The 22,019-nt window shown below is 35.9% G+C and overlaps 1 protein-coding gene and 1 long non-coding RNA gene across 4 annotated transcripts in view; both read left to right on the forward strand.

The window, feature by feature from the left end:
* The window catches only part of RPS24 (ribosomal protein S24), a 155,940-nt gene that overhangs the window by 50,830 nt on the left and 83,091 nt on the right, over nucleotides 1-22,019 (forward strand). The gene's annotated exons all lie outside the window — the stretch shown is intronic.
* On the forward strand, nucleotides 139-22,012 carry LOC135991120 (uncharacterized). 2 transcript variants are annotated; one of them, XR_010606485.1, is made up of 3 exons: nucleotides 139-198; nucleotides 19,914-20,024; nucleotides 21,660-22,012. It is a non-coding gene; the product is annotated as an uncharacterized LOC135991120 (long non-coding RNA). The 2 variants fall into 2 exon arrangements; XR_010606484.1 differs by having other exon boundaries at nucleotides 150-373.

The raw sequence follows: 22,019 nt of genomic DNA on the forward strand, positions 1-22,019 counted from the left end.
CGCCTCCCCACTGCGCCTGCGCAGCTCGCCCTCCGCCCCGCCCCCGGCGGGATTCGCGGAGGGGCAGGGGGCGCGGCGCGCGGGAGTCTCGCTATGGGCGGGACGCGGGGGGTGTGGCGGGCATGCGCGCTGCGCGCGGGGCGTGCCTCCGGCCCCTCCCCACATAAACCGCGCCTGGCCGCGCTCGCTCGGTCCGCGGTAGGTCGGTGGTAAGCCCGTGGGGAGCGGGCGGGTCCGTCTCGCTGCTTCTCTCGCCCGGGTCGCTTCGCTTTGCTTCCGCGTAGCTGAGGGTCCCTGCGCACCCGCGAACCGCCTCTCCCGCCGGGTGACCGTTAACGGCCGCTGCCGGGCCCCACTATCCGTCGCGGGTGAGGTGCGTTTCAGCCAGTGCTCTGCTCCCCTAACGTGCGCCGGGAAAGCGCCGTTGCTGGTGAGGAACCTGGGGCCGGCAGCCTTCGCTAGAGCGTGAGCGCGACCCCCTGGCCGCCGCCCAGGGCCTTCTCTCCGGCCCTGCTCCCCGCGGGGCCAGCGCTGTGCTGGGTGACAGGCCTGGCTGGCACATGCTGCTCCTGCCGTGCAAAACACGTGGTCTCTCGCAGCACGACTGCAAATACAAGTACGGGCCTTTCCACACAGCGCAGCGTACAGAATTCTTCAGGGTTTGTCTAAGCCCTCCTTTTGATGGGAGCCTCTTAGGAAACCCCAGCTTATTCACCTGTATTTAAGTGGCAGAGGCTAGCTGCTGATGTGGCTGCTTTGTCCACTCAGGTGTTATGTTAGTAGCGTGTTGCCTTTTACTGGGTCTTGGTCCATTGTAGAGAGTTGGTTTTTACACAGCTCAGACTTTTGAGTACATAGCTAAGAATGTAGCTTTAAGCTGTAACAGCTGCGTTCAGACTGTAGGAGATGGTGTGTCTCAGCATTTTTACCAGGTTCATTTTAGAAGAAATAAGTGACTTGTTCATTTGGGCTGCTAATTGGAAAATACTGTGGCGGTTTTTGTGTGTTTGTGGTGTTGTGGCTATGTGTTGGGTTTTTTTTTGTTTAGGCATGTGGAAGACCAAAGCCTGTAGGGTAGGTATAACCAGGAAGTTACTTTATCTCAATGGGAATCTCTCTCACCACTATGGGCATCCAAGGGCTGTGCTGTGAAGCTTGTGGGAAAGTAGTGTAGCTTTCATGTGTATTTGTCAGCAGGAAGCTTAGTCACAGGCTCTTTCAGTACACATAAACTTTTCAGGCAACTTGTATTCAAATTTTATCTTGGTTTCATGTTGTTTCTTTATTCTAAGATTGTGTTGTTGTAAGGACCACTAAAAAGAGAATGGTTGCCTCTTATCTGTAATGAGGATGGTTTATAATGATAGTCTAGAGAACAAAGGTCCTTGATAGCAATAGGAAAACAAAAGAAAGAAGCTTGTTCTTAGGCCAGTTTGTTATTTGGTTGTTCTCACAGGTCTTCAGAAACAACCTTACTGATTTACTGTCCTTGCTGTAGGTGGTTCATAGACAACTTCTATTGTGGTGTTCACTTTCAGTTCACACTATTGCAGTGCTCTTGGCAATGTGTTTGCTTTGAGCTATTATTTGATTTCCATCATCTCCAGGGTCTCATTAGTTAAAGCTCAACTTCTGTACCAGTTCTTAAATTTTGTAAATGTGTAGGAAAGAAGTCAGTGAAAGGTATTGTGGTAGTTAGTCTTTATCAGCTAATTATTTTCACCTGGTTCCATAGGCTATTTAGAATACTATTTCACAGACATGAAAGTTCAGTGAAAAATACAATCAACCAGTTTGCTCAGGTGTGTAGACTTAGACAAAAATAAAAAGGCTAACATGTAGCTCCTGTCCTGCCTTCAGCTGTGGCATCTCTAATTTACGAGCTTCACTCAGTTATCAACTGCTTGCAGTATCAGGCTATGTTTGCAGTACACATTTGCGAATGTATTTGAGACTGAGTGTGGGATGTGACAGTGCGAGAGCAAAGTGGATCTCTCCATGGGTTCAGTCACAACTATATTTTGAATAATGGCAGCACCATAGTTGCACTCTTCTCTGAACAAGACTGGATTTCAGCAAAATATTCAACAAACTGTGTGCTAAATGCTAAGAATAACTAAACCAATATGTTAAATTTCTTAGTCTTTAACTATTGTAGATGAAAAGATAACTAGGGATTTCCGTTTGCGTGTTCTTATGGATGAAATCATGTTTACAGGTACTTTACCAGCTTCAGCAGATCCCTACCATATTTTCGTTTGCTTGGAATCCCTTGTGGAAACAAGAGTAACTGTGCTGCCTGAGGGTATTCAAGAATAACAGCAGACGTGATATACCTACCCCATTGCAGTATTCTTATATAGTGAGTGGTGAGCAGTTGAAGTAAAATATATTTGTCAGAGGAAATTAAAATTCACATGCTTTAGAATTAGTTCTAGGAGGTACAAAAGTGGTAATTGCAATAATAAAAGATTAACTGTATCTTTTTTGTTCTTGTATAACATATGAGGTGCCATCAGAAAATTCATATTTGAGTAGCATCAGTAAAAAAGAATCTCCTGGGTGGATTCAGAGGTAACTTTTTTCTTCATGATCAGTTTCACTAACTTTGTTACTTTCATATTGAATGTTGGTCTTAGACCTGCACCTGAAGAGAGAGAGGTACATATAGAAAGCTTAATACCTGTGCGATAGGAGCTGTCTGTACGATTCATGGACTCTGCAACAGGGTAATATTAAATTGTATATAGATGATAGACTGGTACAAGATTTCCTTTAACATCTAAAGTGCAGGTGAGGGAGACAAGTTGATTTCATTTCCTAAGCTGCTTCTAAAACACCTCTATGGTTTTAACAAACTATTTTTATTATATTTAAAACAATAATAAGCGTTGTATTGTGCCTTCCTGAAGCAATCCACAGTTTCAAGGTATAAATTATCAATTTAATAGCAAATGGAGTCAAATTTATTATGTGTCAAGTTTTAACATCTTATTGAAAAAAGTGATCTAAGACAGGAATCCAGTATGTTCTGCTTTCATCCATGATTTTATTTGAACTGTTAGCTATTTGAGAATGTGCTGGTGACTAGGATAATCTTTTTCCTATGTCTAGCATGATTTATAGTGGCATGATAAATGGAAAATATATTTTTATTAAAACTAAAAGCTCAGTTAGGTTCAGCTTAATGTTCTCTGTCAATGTCTCTCAACTTTGCTAAAATGTTCCTAGGATATACTGGTACTGGATTCTCTCAGAAGCCAGGATAGCTGTCCCCAGTTTGCATCCCAGTCTAATTACCAGCTCACCAGAGTGGGTGAGAGGAGAGAAGCTGGAAGTGAGGGGTTCTCACAAGGCTCTGAATAACTCTACCCCTTGCCTGGCTAAACCCCTTGGTGCCCAGGGTAGCCCTGGGATCGCCTCCAGTTCAGAGGCTTCAGAGTCTGAACACCAGTTAGACAGCATGCTTGGGAGGAAAGCTGATCTGTACAGTAGGCACAGGACTAATGCCTTCTGTGGTAAACAAATTTTCTTCTGGGAAATGGAAACAAATTGATTTTTAGGTACTCTGCAAATGGAGTTGTTTCAGCAAGCTTCGGTTTAAGCTGTCAGCCATATCAAGTAAAGCTTTTGGCAGTTCTTAACATTTGCTTAAAGAACTGGTTGAGATAAAGTTCAAGTATTGGTTAACACGTACATATGAAGACATATTTTTCCCAGTGATTCCAGAAATAATGTGCCAAGCTGTAAAATGGAGGTTCTAACCCACTGGGATAATTTAGAATATTATACAAATGGAAGTAAGTTCTTGTTCCCCTTTGAATTGCCTATATGAGCAACTATGTTTCCCTTCCTCGTTTCACCACAAGCTGTAAAAAAAAAAAAAAAAAAAGAAAAAGCTTATTTTTCTTGGACTTAAGTGTTGTGCCATATTGCTTTATGTAGACCATGGTAGTGTAACTAAATAATTATATATTGTCCCAAATTGTTGTTGAAGAAAAACTGTTCAGCCTCTGTGTTAACAGATCTGTGGATGGTTGAATAATAGTTACTGGGAGAATGGCAGGGTGTGAATTTGTCAGGAATACTAACTGTAGTCCTATTCATATTCCTCTTGGTTGAAGTCCTATGCAGACTTTTAACTTGAGATATCAAGTTTTGTGGACTGTATTTTCCACCTTCACAATGCTTTAAAGTAAAACTTAATGTGTAATTAGATTATCAATTATGAAAGTAGAGATGGCTGTTTCTTTGCAGGAAAATGTTCTAGCATTCAATCTTCAGAATAACGGTGGGTAATGTTGATAAACCATGTGTTCTTTTAAATATGTATATTTTTATAAAATATACTACAGCCTAAAGAATCTAAGGAATGATTAATGTAATCTGAGCCTAATTTTACTTCACAAATTGAAAATTTGTGAATAAGTTGTTATACTGTAAGTGCCGCATTTCTTGATCATATTCTTCCTTTTTTATGACAAGCCAGTAGACAATACAATAGGAATGAAATGAGAAGTGTGGCATGGTTGTCTAGTTTCAGTGTTGCTAGAGGGCTGGCTCTGTAAGATGCTATTATAGGCAACACATGAATTAGATAAATTCCAGAAGGTTCCTTTAATTTGTGACCTGCTTTTATAAGCACTTCTACAAAATGAACACTTAACTAGAAATCTTCATTTTGCTTGTCTCTTTACAACCCATTAGAGAGACTCAAGGTGATGAAAAGCTGTTTCACTGGCAGCATAAGGTATCTATACTTATCTTTTCAGTTTAGAGACTGAGGAGCAAGCTGAGTTTAGAGTTTTAGTAAAGACCTATGAATCCCTTAACTGAGGCCTGTGGGATCATTTTTCTTTCCTTAATAAATAGCTTCAGCTGTGTTCAGCCATACCAAAAGTGGAGAGCACACTGTCAGGTTTTCTTTATCTGCTCCCTTTGCCTTGATACAAAAGAACCTGAATTTGGTGGTTTTCCAGGCAGGCTTCAGAAGTTACGTTTGCACACGCAGCAAATCTGAGATGTGCTTTGTGTAATACTGCAGAGTTGGAGAACAGGTATTGGAATTATTTTCTGTTGAGATAAAGACTTTAAAGCTTCCAATAACTGTGTTATTAGTGAGTTGCTTAGCTATCTGTGGTCTGATTATTTGATATTACTTTTAGTACAAAATAATGCATAAAAGTATTTTCATGACTGCTAAATTAAAGTATAAGCTGTTCATATGTAAGTAGTAACTTTTTTTGGTTGTCTGTAGCACTGTAAAAATAGGGAATGAAGCTCTTAATTATACAAGTAGGAAGTTGGTAGGTTTAGCCTAAGAGGGACTTTCTTTAGGAGATGCTAGTCTAAAGTGAGAGTCGTCTTTTTTATATTTGAGGCATTGCTACAAAAACAATCAGTAGCTGAGCAAATTAATATTTAAATTTATTATTTTTTACTTTCCCAAAACTTCTGCAACAAGATATTGTTCTTATTTTACAATTCTCACAATAGAATTATTAATCTATTTTCCAGAATGTAAATCTGACAGGGGTTCCTAATTCTCTCAGAGAAAGTTACTTGAAAAACCCTTAGTAAGTGGACCCCTGTGCAAGCATTTCAGAGCAAGTATCAGAGGGTAGTTTCCTGAGCTTTTAAAATGTTAATTCTGCTGCAGAAGTCAGAAAATACTTAATAAATTCCAGTAACTACCTCATGAGTAAATACAGCTTTGATTGCTGTGAAAAGTGGTGGTGCATATGGTTATCAGCTTTAAAGACCGTCTTTCTCTTCTGTTTACGTTGTTGCTGTGCATGATGACTGAGGGAGGTTGCCAACTGGTTACTTCAGCTCTGAGACAGAACAGATATAAAAAGCTCTTCATGTATACAGAAGAGATAATGTCCTCATCTCCTGTTTAGACAGTCTGTAGATATGCAAAAACTTTCTGTGCCATGTTTTGGTACTATTACTGTCAATATATTACTAATAGGCACTGCCAGATAATATAACTGAGAAATATAAAATATGTTTTTTATAACACTTCCTGTAATGCCACTTCTGTTTTTCGGATGGGTAGGACAAAAAGTAACTTTCTCTGGAGGTTGCAGATATGATGTCTTAACAAATTAATCTGATTTCAGTGACCTTTTAGTCAACATGGCCCTTCCTGAAGTAGTAGAGGCTTTTGCGGGTCAATGTGAAGGCTTTGCCTTTCTCAATTCCTGGATCAATGAGAATTTGTTAAAGCAGCACTTTTGTGTCTTTGTGAAATCATTTTTAGCTTTTGCTTGCTTTTTCCTTATTTCTAGTTTAAAACACAAAAGAGGGGATGATACTTTTACCAAACCCAGTATATTTGAAATTCCCATCCAACTGTTAAATGTGTCTGAAATTAGCTGATGAAAAAGACAGTGATGGGAAAGATGGCAGGTATACAGGCATAAAAAACTTCACAGATACATGGTGAGCATGTGAGATTTCTTTCCTTAAATAGGATTAGGAAGGAAGGAAAGTGCTTTAGTCAGTTTATTTCCTGGAAATTATACTATTTTTGGAGAATTGCTGTCTCATTTAGTCAATACAGCAAACAGATAGTAGAAAGTATGGTTTGCCAGGAGTGAACTAAGGATTCTTTGAAAGTAACATTTACAATTGAAATTGACTTTTTTTTTGCAGTTCTTGGTAGCCTTGGTTGTCTGGCTAAAAATTATACCTAGGATCTTAACAGACTGGAATCACAGCATCAGAAACTGAAAACCATTATTTTACTTGCTCTAATACTCAATTGGCAATCAGGAGTTGTTGATATAAACAAAGTGTATTGTTTAAATAACAAACATTAAAGCTCTTATGAACTAAGGAGTACTAGTCTTCTGTAATGCTTTTGTTCACATTTCTGTTAACCAAATCAGCTTTATCCTCTTCACTTTGGAAGACCAGTTATGGAAATCCATATTGTTAACATATATTTGAATACCTAACCCTTTGAAAGATGTTGGTGGATAAAGCCCAAATACAAAGAAATTAAGAATTGCCTCTCAAGTTCGTTGGTACACTTGAAACTGGCATTGTTCATCAGAAAAGTCCAGGAGTACATTGACTGGTATTTTTCAACACATTATGGATTTCCTAAAAAGATTAAAAAGTGACTGGTTATACTGGATGCTAAAAATGTAATATCTTTTCTTAGTCATCTTTCACAGACTTCAGATTGTTCATGGTGCCCACTGGTTGTAGAGATCCAGTGCACAAAGTCACTGTTATATAGCTTATCTCAGAGAAATCCTGGAATGGGAAAATAGGTCATAATAAGAAATACTTCTGGTTTAATTACATTGTCCCATCTTGAGCCCATTTGAACAGTTTTTAAAATCACTGTGTTTAAAAAAAGTTACATACTTTTTTAGTCCTTTTGGTATGTCTTCTCTTTAAATTACTTGGTTTATTAATAACTTCTTTCTGTGGAAGTGCTGGAGTTCACTAATATCATGTGTTATGTATGGTGTTCAAGGCGCTCATATGACATTCATGTTAAATGTATAGCCATGCAGTGTCAGACATAAGTGCCAGCTTATGGAATTGTAGCAAAACCTGGACAGACAAAACCTATGTATCTGTCATTGCTGTCATTGTTACTCAGTGCTGGTGTGGGAGCAGTGGGTACTTTAAGGAGCAAGGGCGGAATGGACCTACTGGTGTCCAGAGATGTGCTGATCATCCAAGGGATACTGGCAGTTGGCATGAGAACAGTTTGCAATTGCTGCCATAAACCCTCAGCACTGCCCTAGAATCTGATTTAGATGTGTCTTTAATTAACAAGCTGAAGCTTTTGTGCTGTTTAAGTTTTTCTTGGTGATTATTTATTGTCTAGTCTTGTCAGTGTTAGCAAGATGTTGTCTAGTTTATCTATCTTTATCTCTTCTGGTTTTTTCCCTTTGAAAGTCAGTAGGTTGAAGGTAAGCTTATTTTGAAATACTGGTAAAGTAGAGAGCCTCTGCACATCATTGGTAACAGACTCTTCTGATTTCAGGAGGAGTATTTATTGCTGTCATCTGACTAAATGTGTTAAAGTTGTCATGCAATTTGTAAAAGCTTATCTTGATTGCTTTTGTTTTGTCTTATCAGTTTTTCAGATAAGCTAGTGTTTGGCTTTTATTTAGTAAAGGAAAACTAGCAGGCAGTCTAATGTATACTTTTAGATGACTTACCATTATCGCTAGAGATCAACTTTCTTGAATAGAGTGTATGCTATATATTCATCTCAGGTTTATAGTCTATGTTAGCATTGTGGCAGTTATATAAATAAATGTAACATTGGGCTATATAAGCAGAAATTGAGCTTTTTTCTCATGTGACAAACGCCCCATGAAGGTAGAGAAGAAGGAAGGAAAAAGAAGCCAGTCTCCTTCACTGTTCTGTTCCCCCTGTACACTTCATGCCTCACCTACTAGCGAACCCATACTTGTAGTGCAAGTCCATTAGTGTTATTGAGTTTTAGGTTTAATTTATTCTTGTTTATTACATGGTTAATTCAATGAAGGTTATTTTAAGTCAAAGAAATTAATGGGCCTGTTAACTAAAAGAAAAAAGATATCTTATTTGCCAAATGTTGTGCTCATCACTTTTTTCTGTTTGAGTCTTGCATTAGAATATATTGCACTGCCTCAGAACTTAAACTTTAAAGTAGTTCTTAATGTTTTGAAAATTAAGGCTTAGTTGTGTTTGTAGGCTCTGCACAGTATATAAGGTAAGAATGAACCTCTATCAAATAGTGTATGAGGGTCAAGATCTAAACAACAAAAAAAGTAGCACCGGATGCCCTGTGTTAAAATGAATCATTTGATTATTTTATGCTGGTGTAAGTCAGCACCTGAGACCTCAAGTAAGGACTAGAAACATTTGAGGAGGACAGTAAGTCTTAGATTGCAGAAAGAGAGAAAATTGCATATATAGAAATGGGATAACCAGAGTTGATGAATGTTAATCTCCATAGGTAAGATGAAAAGTGGAGATAAAAAGGATAATTTTGTGACTTACGCAAAAGGCAAAAGAATATACGTTGGGGAATGATAGCGCAATGTTTAAAATATGAGTATGAAAGATTCACAGAGTGAGTTCTCCACTTGTTTAAAATGTAAGTACTTGTATTCTGAACACTGGGTTTCCTAATTAGAGATAAGCATAGGTAAATGGACTTAACAGCTGGTTCCCATTTGGGGTTAGAGTTTTAACTTCCTTGGGAGCAAAACTTTTGTTTGCCAAATTGAGAAAGGAGCATTAAAGAATTAGAGTTAAAGAATTAGAATTAAAGCATTAAAAGAATTAAGAACTACATGATATGATTACACAGTTCTTAATTCTTCTATATGTTATGATGTTACCTCTTGTCTCTTCTATATTTGCCTTTTTAAATGAGGAATACAGTTTAAATGGACACTGCTTTGGATTTTTTTTCCAAGGTTAATCAAATCAAGTACTTCCACTTGCTTATTTTGTGAGGATTTAAGCCTTCCATCCATCACTTACTATTTCTGTTATCTGACTATTCAGTTTTCTGCATGGTTTTCTGTTGGCAGCTGCAGTTCATAATATATTGTATAATATGTTGTAATATCATACAAGTTCCTATAGAGAAAAGCTTTCAGTTAACATGTTAATATTTTGATTCTCACTTGTCACCGATACCTTGTATTTAATGAATGAACACTATCTTGGGGAAGACGCCTTTATTTTTTAAATCTCATTTCCATGCCATAAACTGAATCTCCATTCGTTGCTTTTCAGATTTGTGCTGATGGATGTGATAGCTTAGCAGTTTGTTTTTATGTATTTTTAGTCATATCTTTCTTCTTCTGCTCCAGTGTTTCATAATGGTTAAGGTCAAATGTTGCCATATTTCACTTAATGTTTGTTGTTATGAGCTCATGGTTCCTAAAATGCCATTAATTTGGAAGGTGTATTAGTTTTAGCTGCAAGATAAAGCTTTATATAGTGTAAACATCAGTATAGTTCTCGCAATGAGATGTCAGGTAACTCAGAACATTAGCTAAGGTAGAACAAACTGTACTGCTTTTTGAATTCCTTTCTCTGGCCAGTTGTAAAGATCAGTAATCTCTGGAGAAAGATAATGGGTTGTGTTTAACGTAATTGCTTTTTCTGCTTTCTACTTTATCTGCTAATTTTAAAATATTTTAAAGTAAACTTATATAAACATATCTTTTTTGTGAAATTTATGGGAAGGGTAAAACCAATGTATATTCATTATTCATTACATGTTATGCTCAATATTACAATAGCTGATTATTTGTATTCCGTGTGCTTACTGACAGAAGCAAGTAAAATCTGGAGTTACTGAAATCATTAGCTAAATTCATAAAACAGTTTGATATGGAATGGATAGCAAGTTCCCTGTGTTTCTTCACCTCCCTGCAGTAATCATAATTTATTTTACCTCTAATTTTTCTCCTTTAGGTCTTTACAGAAGGTAGAATTCACCAGTGTGCACATGGAACTGATGTGCCACAAGTTGGACACAGCTGTAACTGTCTTTCTGTAGAAGTGTCAGTTGGTGTAGAATAAGGGCAGGTTACAAAAGACTGTTCAGAGGTACTCTAGTACCAAACTCATTTGTGTATTGGGGCATTAAACAGAGTTCTTGTTGAAGATACATTTCTAACATTGACACTACGATTTCTGTTCTATGTGAAAACTTCCAACTGGTGTTTTTCTTTTGATATTTTTCTGATGACTACTGTGATTTTTGCTTTATATAGCAGCTCACAGGGTTGTATGGATAAAAGCTGTTAGTATGCTAGTAGCCACACCAGCCTTGTGTATGCTATCAGTCATATTGTTTCTATCCTAAGAAGGATCAAGTACAGAACTTGCAATATTTGGCACACAGAAAAAATCATGTTTGCAAACAGGATTTCAGTTCCAGTACACAAAGTATTAAGTAAACTATGAGGTGAGTGTCTTTCCTCATTATATTGAATTATACTCACAAGCAATTTATAGTTTTGCTTCAGATGGGAGCAGCTTCTGCATGAAGGCAAATGGATAAATAGATAAACTTTTTTAGTTTCCATCCTTAACTCTTTGTACTTTAGGAGCTTTGAAAGTTATTCAACTTAAAATTTTGTGGTTCCTTCATGCTTTTGTATTTCTGGTTTTGTCAATGTGGTTTGGTGGTGAGACTGATCATCTAGAGCACCAGCTTCTCTCTGAAGACAAGTGCTTTCCTCCGAGTGAGTTGCTGGTGTGTGTGCACATGTCAAGTGTGCATACAGTTGGCTGGACTTTTTCCCAAAGCACATGATGGAGGAGTTAGGGGTGGGCAGAATGTTCCCAGGTATTAAAATGAGGGGGAAATAAATGATGTTGAAGACTTTTCAGATTAGCTGTGTGTCAGGCAGATAGGGCTGGTCTCACCTCCTTAGTGTAGTACACCTCACAAATGAGCACTACATAGTACTGCAAGTAATAAAATCACTTGTAAAAGTTATTGAATTAAAGGCAACTGAGTGAAGCTACATAGCAATAGTTATATTAGCATGGTACAGAAAATAATTGAGGCGTTGCCTCTAACATAAAAAGTGAAGAAAATTATGTATCTTCAGTGAGAACATAAGTACAAGGTTTTTGTCAATGGTTATGCTGCTATGCACCATGACTTAGAACAGTAGAGAGAGACCCAAGATGACTTGTAACACCATACCTTGAATTTTTTGATTTTGCTTGAGGTGTTTTCAGACAGCTGAATTAACATGGAAAAGGGTAGATATATGTACAGGTCATATAAATCCATGTTTTAAACAGTTTATCCACAGATTTTGTTCAATTGTGACTGTTTCATTTAAATTTTATGGACATAGTAGCATAGAAATTAGATCTAGTCTTTTTAAAACTGTAATAAAATTACTTTGAATAACTTGAAGTGCATTGCTGCCTTAAAGTCTGAAAGAAAAGTTACCTCTTCGAAATAGGGAAATTTGCATCTAGAAGGCACCTTTGGCTCAGTCAGCTGTGTTGATAGTTACTCAGTGTTACCTGTTATCTGTTAAAGCTTAACCAGTTGGCTAAACTAACATCTATCTAAACCATTGAAATTTAAAGGCTTATATATTAAAAAGCTAATGCTGATTTCCTTTATGTATCATATTATTTTTTTGTTAAGTAAATGCCAAAGGACTTAAAACTTTATTTTCATTTCCAGAAGTTTTTCTGTAGTTTTCACTAACTTAAAATACTCTCAGATTTTTATCTTGATTTTTCTACAGTGCTCTAGTGCATTAACAACTTTACTCCTTAGCTGTAATACCTGTGAAAGAGCATTTGCTTGGCTGACATTCATACAGTTCTATGAAAAGTTTAGTAGGTTATGTTGCTTCTGTAGCCACAATAAGGAGCAAGTGTGTGCAGTGAACCATCTTTAGTGCTATTCACTGTTGTATGGAACCAGCTTGGCTCAAGTCTGAAGGTTATATTTCTTTAAGGAAGCTTTATTTCTGAAAAAATCTTAAACCCCTCCACTTCTAGACAGAAGTTGTTAAGGCTGAAGTGTATTATTGAGGGTATATGTAGTGTGTGCAATAGGAAGATCCTAAAATATCCTGGAAAGTTCTCTGCATTTTCAAGAACAGGAATATTAGAGATTTGGATATAAAAGTCAGTACTGTTATGTAGTTAACATTTGCCAAGGGGGTTGTTTAAAATACAATGCTCACATCAGAAGCATGTGTTATGAACTTTGCTTTTGAGACCTCAGAGTTATCGAAATTTTCTGCGAAGTCAGCTTTCATCTTCCAGAGATGCAAACGTTTTGAGGAGGTCAGCTCTTCAGTATAGCAGATTGCCAGTTACTTTGAACCTCACAAAAATATACTAATGATAGCACATGAGGGATGTAGTTGCATACTACAGAAACAAGTAAAAGGTGCAGAATGTGGCTCGGGGTGGGGAAAGACTAGAAAAGGTCTGGTGCTGTAGATTCAGTCCTGCCAAAAAACACTTGCTGTTTTTTCTGTTTACAGAAGGGTTAAATATTTGCCCTCCTGGAGAGGTCCTGCATAAACAGTGAGGACATAAATGAAGTCCTGATTGAGCTATTGGTCTAAAGAGGTCTTGTGGGCTTGTATGCCATCTGGCTTTTTCTGGAGCTGCTTGTGTAGTTCCTAGTTTTGCATGTCCTTGGAGCACATCTTGATCTAGTGATGACTTGTGTGCTCCTAGCATGACTCATTCGAGTGGGTGGTGGTTTTTTTGTTTTAGTTAACAGACATTTATCTTGAATTGTTTAGTGATGCTGACAAAAAAAATACCAGACTTGCCTTAAAGGCAAGAGGAAGTGTGGCTTTTGTTAAAGTCCAGTGTTAACATAGCCACTTGTGGAGACTGAAAGGCATTTTACTAACAATAGTAGATTACTGATTTATCCCACCTAAGTAAACTTACAAATGATACATTTTCAACACCCTGTCTACCACAGTACAAAAGCACAAGCACAGCATTACCTACAGCTGTTGTCCAAAACATTGATATCCCATATTTGTGTATGAATGTGCAGTCAGCATCCAGTTTCTTGTTATAAAACTTAATCTTTTTTTGAGTGAGGTGACAAAATAGTGATGGCTTTGTATTTAAAACATTTTTTTCTGTTATAGCATGGAAACCGCATAGAATATGGCAGTATGGGGAGTAAATTTTCTTTCCCAGGCCACTAAAGCAACTGCAGTTGAGAGAGCAGCCATTGATTATGGTTATCTTTATGCTATAACCAGTTAATCACAGTGGTGTATGTAATTGTTGTGGAAGGTGAATTCCAATAACTTTCATCATGTGGAATACCAACTCACAGGATTTGAGCATAAATAACTCTTTTTTTGAGAAATACAATGGATTTGTGCAGGAAAGTGTACTTACTTAATACTACAATGCCTGTTATGCAATATCATAGCGATGCTCTAGTATTTGCATTACTAATTCAAGCTGAAAGGTATTTGTTGTTCTGGAAATATATTTTACAGAAATCTGTTAAATTAAAGCCCAGTAGATTGTTTCTCAGTTTAGAAAGTTGTATGTTTCTGATAGGTCAAAAAAATTGCAGTTTAAGAAAACAGACTTTTACAAGAAGAAAATCAAACCTGATGCTAATGTGGTAACTTGTGTGTTTCTTTGTCTTCTGATTCTAATAAATCTACAGGCAGCTAAGCTGATGGAAGTAGGGATGTTACCATGTTTCTTTGACCAGTTGCCTCACTTTTGTCTTAGGTCCTGTATTGTTTTGTCAACCTCAGTTTATCAGAAGATTTAAGTCCTAGAATAGATTTTCATTGCTAGGGATACCTGTGGATAATTTTCTGCAGACTTAAGCATTCTTCTAAAAAAAGTCATGATGATATTCTAATATTGTGGGTTTTTTCAAGATGCTGAAATATCTGGAAGAATATCTTTCTTGACAGAAGATATAGCAGTTTAGTTGTTTAAATAGCTCTCCAAAATAAGCGTTTAGGGAATGAGTGTTCTACAACAAAACGTGCACAGCATTTTTGTATATCTTTGACCTTTTACCTTTATCTTTCTTTCCTACTCAAAAGGTCACTGTTCTGCAGAACTTTTAACTACTTTTGTTTGTAAGAGCCACTGTATGTTCATATCTCCTTAATTATGTGTTTTTATGCATTGCAAAAGAAAAATCAATAAATAGCATTTACTTAAAAGGAGATATTGCAAGACACAAAGGCAGTGAGGAAAGAATTATCAAGTTAATCGCAAAAACCTACTACCTTTACTCTGATTTTCAAACATAGTGAAGACCATCTCAGTGGCTGAATTGAAAATGGATTATCAGTGTTGACTTTTGCATCATTTGATTCAAAAAAAAAAATCATTTTAAAGTAGAACTGCTGAGCAGATGCTTCTATATGATGCAAGCTTGTATTGACAGAAGAAATGTCTTCATTTCAGATCAAGGAAAGTATTTTAGGGCACAAGTTTAGAAACCATAGGCCTTGATTCCCCAGGCAAGTAGCTACACATTAAATGTTAGCAATGTCATTTGATTGTTCGCCTGAGTTACTTATTTTAACAGTTCAGTAATAGTTATGAAGAGCAACTTAATGTTTCTAGCCTTTTATTCAGTGTTTCAATTTAACTTTTGAAAAGTGTGAACTTATCAAAACACTGATTTTGGCTTAAATTATCAATCTTCCTGTTCATGCTATAGGAGTATATATGAAGGTTTCTATTGCAATGCCTAAATCATAAGTGTTTCATATTAAAAATAGTATTTTGTTGCTGAAGTTGGGTACATGTTGGTTTATGGCTATATATTGCCAAACACAGTGGTTTTGTATTTGTAAACTAGCTCTACCTGTCTTGATGCCAAATGGTATTGTAGTCTTCTGGTAATAGCCAGTGGCAATAACTAAACACTGGAAGGGTTAGTATTGCTGTTATTTAGTATAAATAATAAGTACTAAAAGAAATTCTATCATGGTCTATCTATATTCAGGTAGTATTTAGAGAACTTTATACTAATTATTATGGGTACTGCTGTAGTCAAATGAAGGCTTGTGACTTTCATGAATTTAGATACCGGCTAGCAGGATTCTTGCTATAGCACTGTGTGTGGTCAACAGCTGCCTCTCTGCACGGTATTCCAGAAACATTACTTCATTATGTGAGTCAAATAACCAACTTGGAGTAAAATTGCTTTTCGTTAAACAGGTCAGTTATAGATAGCACTACAGTCTTTGCCTGAAACCTTGTATTAAAATTTAGATAAAAAATATTTGAGTGCAATGATCACCAAACAAAGGATGACAAAAATAAGATCTATAAATATCTAGCATATCCATTTCCTCAGTTGCCCACATGTAAATGTGCTTTCTACCACATGCATGTTCTCTTAACTTCCAGTCAGGTCCCACTAGTATAGTCTAAAGCAATCCACTTAAATCTCCTTGAGCTGCCATTCACCTACAGGTATAATCATCTTTTAAGCCCATATTATACAGCCCTCACTCTTATGTAGAATATAAGGTTGTTTCAGCTCGGAGTTGCTTAGCTTAATTTCTTCTGGCAGTTTTTATTTTCCAATGGGAATGTGTGCCTCTTAATACATATATGTTTGGACTAAGCTTCTTATTGATTTGATAGATAGGTGCTTTGCTGGCATATTGATTCACTTGCAGTGCCACCACGAGTTATTGGCATAAAGATCATTCTTCTATGTTCTCGCACAAGTTGCAAGCAAACATGTAATGTGTTCATCACTTCATTAGGAAACTGTTTCAGATTCTACGTGCATGAAAATGTTAACTACACTGCTTGCTGTTTCTTCAGTTTTTTGAGGTTGTTGTCCAGCTACAGTACCTGGCTTTTAAAAAGACAAAGTTGAATTTTGGGGGAAGATTTGAGCAGCATGGTAAAAGTGACAGAAGAGTTTCCTGTGATATGATCAGAATTCTGCATCCAGAGGTTTATTTCTATTTTTCTTTTGGTTATCAAGTGTCTTAGTAGATTTTCTACTCTATCATATGGCATGAATTGCTGTGAAAAAACCCCAACCAAACAGCCCCACAGCTTGAATTGAACTGAAAGTAAATATTCTGAAGATGGCTATTAATAACTTGGTTTCTTCTGTTGTAAGGTCAGTGAGAAAGTACTTTGATTTTGTTTATACTGCAGATAGGATAAGTGTAAAATCAAGCATGTAAATGAGGGAGGGGAGAGCTCATATTAGAACTTAAAATTTGGAATTTAAAGAATATCCTACTTTATTTTTTATCTACAGTGCCAGCTTTTGAGCAGGTAAAGAACAATATAATTGCTTTTGCATATTGTAGGAATCAAGTGATTAACTACTTACAGGTTAGGATGTCAATTTTCAAGCTGTACCAAATCAAAGCTACAAGTTAAAAGAATATACTGGTTTTATCCCAAAAAAGTTCAGTGCTACCCATATATGAGAATTCTGGAGAGGGAAATAAGTTACTTTTGATTATATTGCTCTAATCCTTTGTCTTCTGATGCATTGTCTGTTATTTCTGTAATTGTATTTGTATCTTGAAGCTGTAGTGTGTAACAGTCATAAAGAAAATGTTCTCCAGAGGTGGAATTAGTATGGTTTACTTTCAGTGTATAGAGCTTCAGTAAAAATGTAGTGAAACTGTATTTGAATGTAACTTTTAAAACCAGGGATTTAGGCATCTGATGACTGTTAATATTCAGGAGTGATAGGAAGCTGAAGCTGTGTCACTGTCTTTATATTACCTTGGCCTAATGCTTAAGTGATTATCATGGTGATTGAATAATATTAATGAATAGTGAAATATGGAATAGAAGTTATGAACACTGCTAAGGTGTATTAAGGGTAATTTGAGGCCATATGTGTAGCAACACACAATGTTCCTGGAGTATTTAGCAATTGGAAGAGGAGTTTTAAAGCTATTTTTAATTTTGCCCTATATGTAACAAATCACTAGAGATTATGAAACTTTTAATTATTTTAATAGCTGCTTCATTTTTAAAACATTTTAATTTAGAATTGCTGTCTTACTGTTTAGGTCAGGTACACTATGTACTGTAATGTATTTCTCATAATAGGTATATTTAGTGCCAGTGTCCTGCAAATGTAAAACTTGCTGATGTAGTTGCTGTTTTTTAATAGATCATTGACCCGTCAATCAGACTCTGACCATTTCAGAGATAAAAAGCTAGGCTTTCATTGGCTATTATGAATAGAGCACCTTTCCACAAATTAAGAAATGGTGTAATAATTAACAGGTGTAATGGACATGTGCATTCAGGTTTTGGTTATGTCTTTATGAGCTTTAGCTCCTGTTATCTTGAGTGTAATTAACCCCCTGTCTACCCATACATAATTTAACTAAAGTAGAAAAATGGATTTATTTTGTGGCAGTGGCATTTTGCTCATATGATAGTTCTTTTGCTTGTTGAAGATCTGTAATAAGAGTTGTTGTTTCAGACTTTTTCTTTAAAAACAAGGCCCAGGACTTCACTAATGAAACTCATTAAATAAGTAAGATTCTTTAAACAATTTTGCATGCAGAGAGTTTACCCAATTTTTTTTTTCTGATTTACAGACTTAATTATAAGTACTAATGATTCTTGTACTGGAGTTCAGTGTCTTTGACCTAAAAAGTTGCTTGGAAATTGCCAAAGCAGGTCATTCAATAGTGGATTCATTAGGTGAAACAGGCAGAGGTCATTTACTGTTCCTAAGCTCTAAATATCTTAAAAATCAATTTTAGGTTTTGAAAATATAAATATTCTTGTTGCAAAAATTCAGTAAATAATATCAAGATTCAGTTGCTTTGATGTAATATATTTGCACTGCAAAATGTGAATTGGGAAAGAAAATCCTAAATTTGGAGAAGTTACAGAACAAGAAAGTTAAGGAAAACTTGCTGAATTTATGTATAAGGTTTTTTAATCTTTAAACATGAAAAAACATGGTGATAGTTAAAATGAGACACTGATAAAATACTACATAACTGGAAGTTTACCAAGGTACTGAAGTTTTGTTTTGAAAAGTGTTTTCCTATTAAAGTATTGTTGCCATCTTAAGTAGTGCTATTAAACTGATTTTGCATGTCTTATATACAGTACTGTTTCAGTTCTGTTCTTATATATCATATATTCAGAACACATTTGTGTAGAGGCTCATATGTTTAGTAAACTCATTTTTGTACCATCTATTATTCATACATTCATGTCAATGCTACCTAGGTATAAGGTGTGCTTTTAAAAGCAAATACTTGTCTAAAACAAGTATTTTCAAAGAACCCCTTAATATTAGTCACAGATCTTAATGTGTATTTATAAATGTAGATGTAAAAAGATGAGTTGTTCTGGAAGAAAATGCAGAAATTTTTCAATTATATTTGGAAGTATCAAGCTTGCTGTAACTTAAGTCCAAAATATTGCGGTTGCAAGATGAATTAGGGTGTTGGGGTTTTTTTTGAGTATACTATGAGACTATGCCAAGATCTTCCAGATCCAAAAAATGAAATCCTCAAGGAAAAAAAGATGGAAGGGGCACAGTAGTTGTCCTCTTCTTTTCTATTCATAATATTTCAATACATGTGCAAGTAGGTAGTTTACTTCTTCATAGAAGGTGAGGGGTAGTGGGATGCATTTTTGATCCAGAAGTGGCTTGCACTGAGACTCTGGAATGCAATGTTCCCTGGTCCTAACCTTATCTTCATAAACCTTCCAGTTTTTTGTCCCTGTATTTTTAATAGCCTGTTTTTTGTTAATCTTGTTGTGATGTACCCTTCTTTAACTGGAGATAAAGATCTATATATAAAACTACTTTTTTGCTATATTCTAATCCTCACACACATACTACTTTAATATTGTAGTGCAAACAAAACTACTTAAAGCAAACCACAAAATAATTATTTTCATTTGTAATGGATTAATTATAACATAATTCTGCTCTAATCTTTGTCTTCCCATTTCTTCTAGTTTTCCCTTATTTAAAGCTCTTATTTTGTCACAAGGATCTTACCTTAATGTAAGAAGAATTCATCCAGTTGCATTTCAAGGATAAAAATAGTAAATAGATTTTATGAAGACCGTAACTATGCCACGATAACAGCTTTGTTGAATTCAGGCTCTGCATAAAGAGTTTTTAGATATATCTATATTAACTGAGAAGAAAGTTTGGGGCTATTTGGATGCATCTAGATTTACATCATGTTGTTCTCATAGATTGGTAAGGATTTTCCTTAAAGATAATACAGTAGTGCTTGGAAATTAAAAACAAAGCTAGTTTCCCTGGTTTTAATATGGGCAGTAGACAATTACAAACAAAACTGTGTGCTTTTGAATATGGTTCTTCAGAGATATTTTTCCTTCAAGTGTTAACTGGTTGATTCATTATTCAACCCTGATTATAGGAAGAATACACTTGAAATGTGATACGGGATATCTCTGGAAGTGAAATGAAACACAACTGCATTTCTAGAATCTTAAAGTTACTTTTATACTGAACTTCAACTATTGAAAAGGTATGTTTAGCCTATGAAATATATAGTTATCTAAAAGCTTTCCCCTGTTATTGTTTTCTGGTTTTAAGCTATAAGTGCAAAAACTTGCTCTAGTACAGTATGTAAAGCCCTGCATTATATTTACATGAACTAATCTAGGGCACTTCACAGTTTAATTTTAGTTTTGCGTTCTTTATACCATGGCATCTTAAGCACCAACTTTTCTATGAATACAAAAGTCTCTGAAAGGTCTTGCAACACCGGGTTGTAAGCTGGCCTCTAAATATACTGTTCTCATGATCTTGTGTATTGAGCAACCAAATGGTCCTTCCAGTGTCCTCAGAGCTCATCAGGAATGGAAGTATTCAATGGGCTTATTCACAGTGTAGTTGACTCTTCGCTTTTCCTTATAAGAAAACTTAGAAGAACTCTGTTATAAACTTACTCTAGGGGTATAGAAAGCAGGTAAGCAAATTGTTTGATCCTGAACATATATTTTTTTTTGCTTAAGGTTTCTATCTCCTTGCAACTTGATGCACAAATACTTGAGAATTTTTCAACGAGACAGTAAGACTAGAATAAGATGGTATCTTATACCTGTGACAAGTCAGTGATGGGCCCTTGTAGAAGAAGGTGAAGATTGAAGTGAGGGAGTTGCTCACTCTGCCAAGGCCCAGTTTGGAAATAACTTATTTCATTAATCTCTGCATGGTATGCAAGTTCTTTAGAAATGGCACAGACTAGTATCAGAATTCTGCTGGTCAACCTCTTTTGTACTATAGCACATATTTTGAAGAAATCTTTTGTAATTAATTTGGACCTTTTATTCCCTTCAACCTCCTTATTAAGAGATATTTATACTGTTTGACTATAGAGTATCTAATTAGGAAAAGCTACCCATCTGTAATTGCTGCAACCAAGGGAAAAATAAAAAATGAAAAAAGCTCTCAGTAGACTTACACATTTTGAAGTGGAAGAATTTAATCTCACCAGTTAGGTTACACTTGTAAAGTTTATTTAAAGTAGTGGTAATATTTTCCATTTGTCATGGGGTCTGTTACTGAAGTTGTTTTTACATCATGTATTGGGCAGTCTTGTATCTACAAAACTTATTAACGTCACTACTTTAGCGATTCAACCTCACTGTCACTTTGCTTTGTCTTTCCCTTCTTACCTGCTGCATTATTTTACTGTTGAACTGTAGATTCTGTCTTTTTGGTTATTTGTATATCCCCATTCTTTAATTATGACTTAAAACTTTCACAAGTGTGGGAATTTTCCTTTAAAAGTTGCGTTGTTATGAGTCTAAATTTAAATGTATGACTGCAGAAGTTTGGATACTCTGATCTTTATAGTATTTGTTTTGCAATGAGCATAAAACTGAGAGATACCAGTTACTGTTTTGTAGTTTGTTTCTATTATGATATATCTAATTTTAGTGATTATATATTGTTTTTCTAGTTATGCCTATAATATACCAGTGTTATAGGATCTTCATAGTTTTTCCATGTTATTATGGGCTTTATGAATGTGCAGATTTATCGACCCCTAGTGGGTTGTTAGGAAAATGGCTTTTAATTTCATACATGTTAACGAAAAATTTAAATATTTTTCAATGCTGTACTTGTTTCAGTGCTCTTTTTCTTCTGTTTGCAGATGGATTACCTCCCAAATTTTGCTTCTGGTGTCCTGTTTCCTACCTCTGCAGAATTTCCTATTGCAGCAACTTCTATTAACAACCCTCCCAAAACATGTAGCGAGGTGTCTGCATTTTAATGAACACTTGTAGCTGAGTATTTTTAAATTATATTATAGCAGAAATTTAAAATTCTGTGTAAGGTGGGCTTTTAAAAATTAGCTAGAAAAGCTAGTAACTTCTTGGGTAGTGTGATGCTATATAAATGAAATAAAGTTAATTCTGAATCATCTACTCAAGTTTTACTGATCTTAGTGCTTACTAAATAATTATAATTCCTCAGTAATATCATGAAACCTTCAATTTCGTAAAATCATCGC

Source organism: Caloenas nicobarica, chromosome 7, assembly GCF_036013445.1.
Source record: "Caloenas nicobarica isolate bCalNic1 chromosome 7, bCalNic1.hap1, whole genome shotgun sequence".
Classification (NCBI taxonomy): domain Eukaryota; kingdom Metazoa; phylum Chordata; class Aves; order Columbiformes; family Columbidae; genus Caloenas; species Caloenas nicobarica.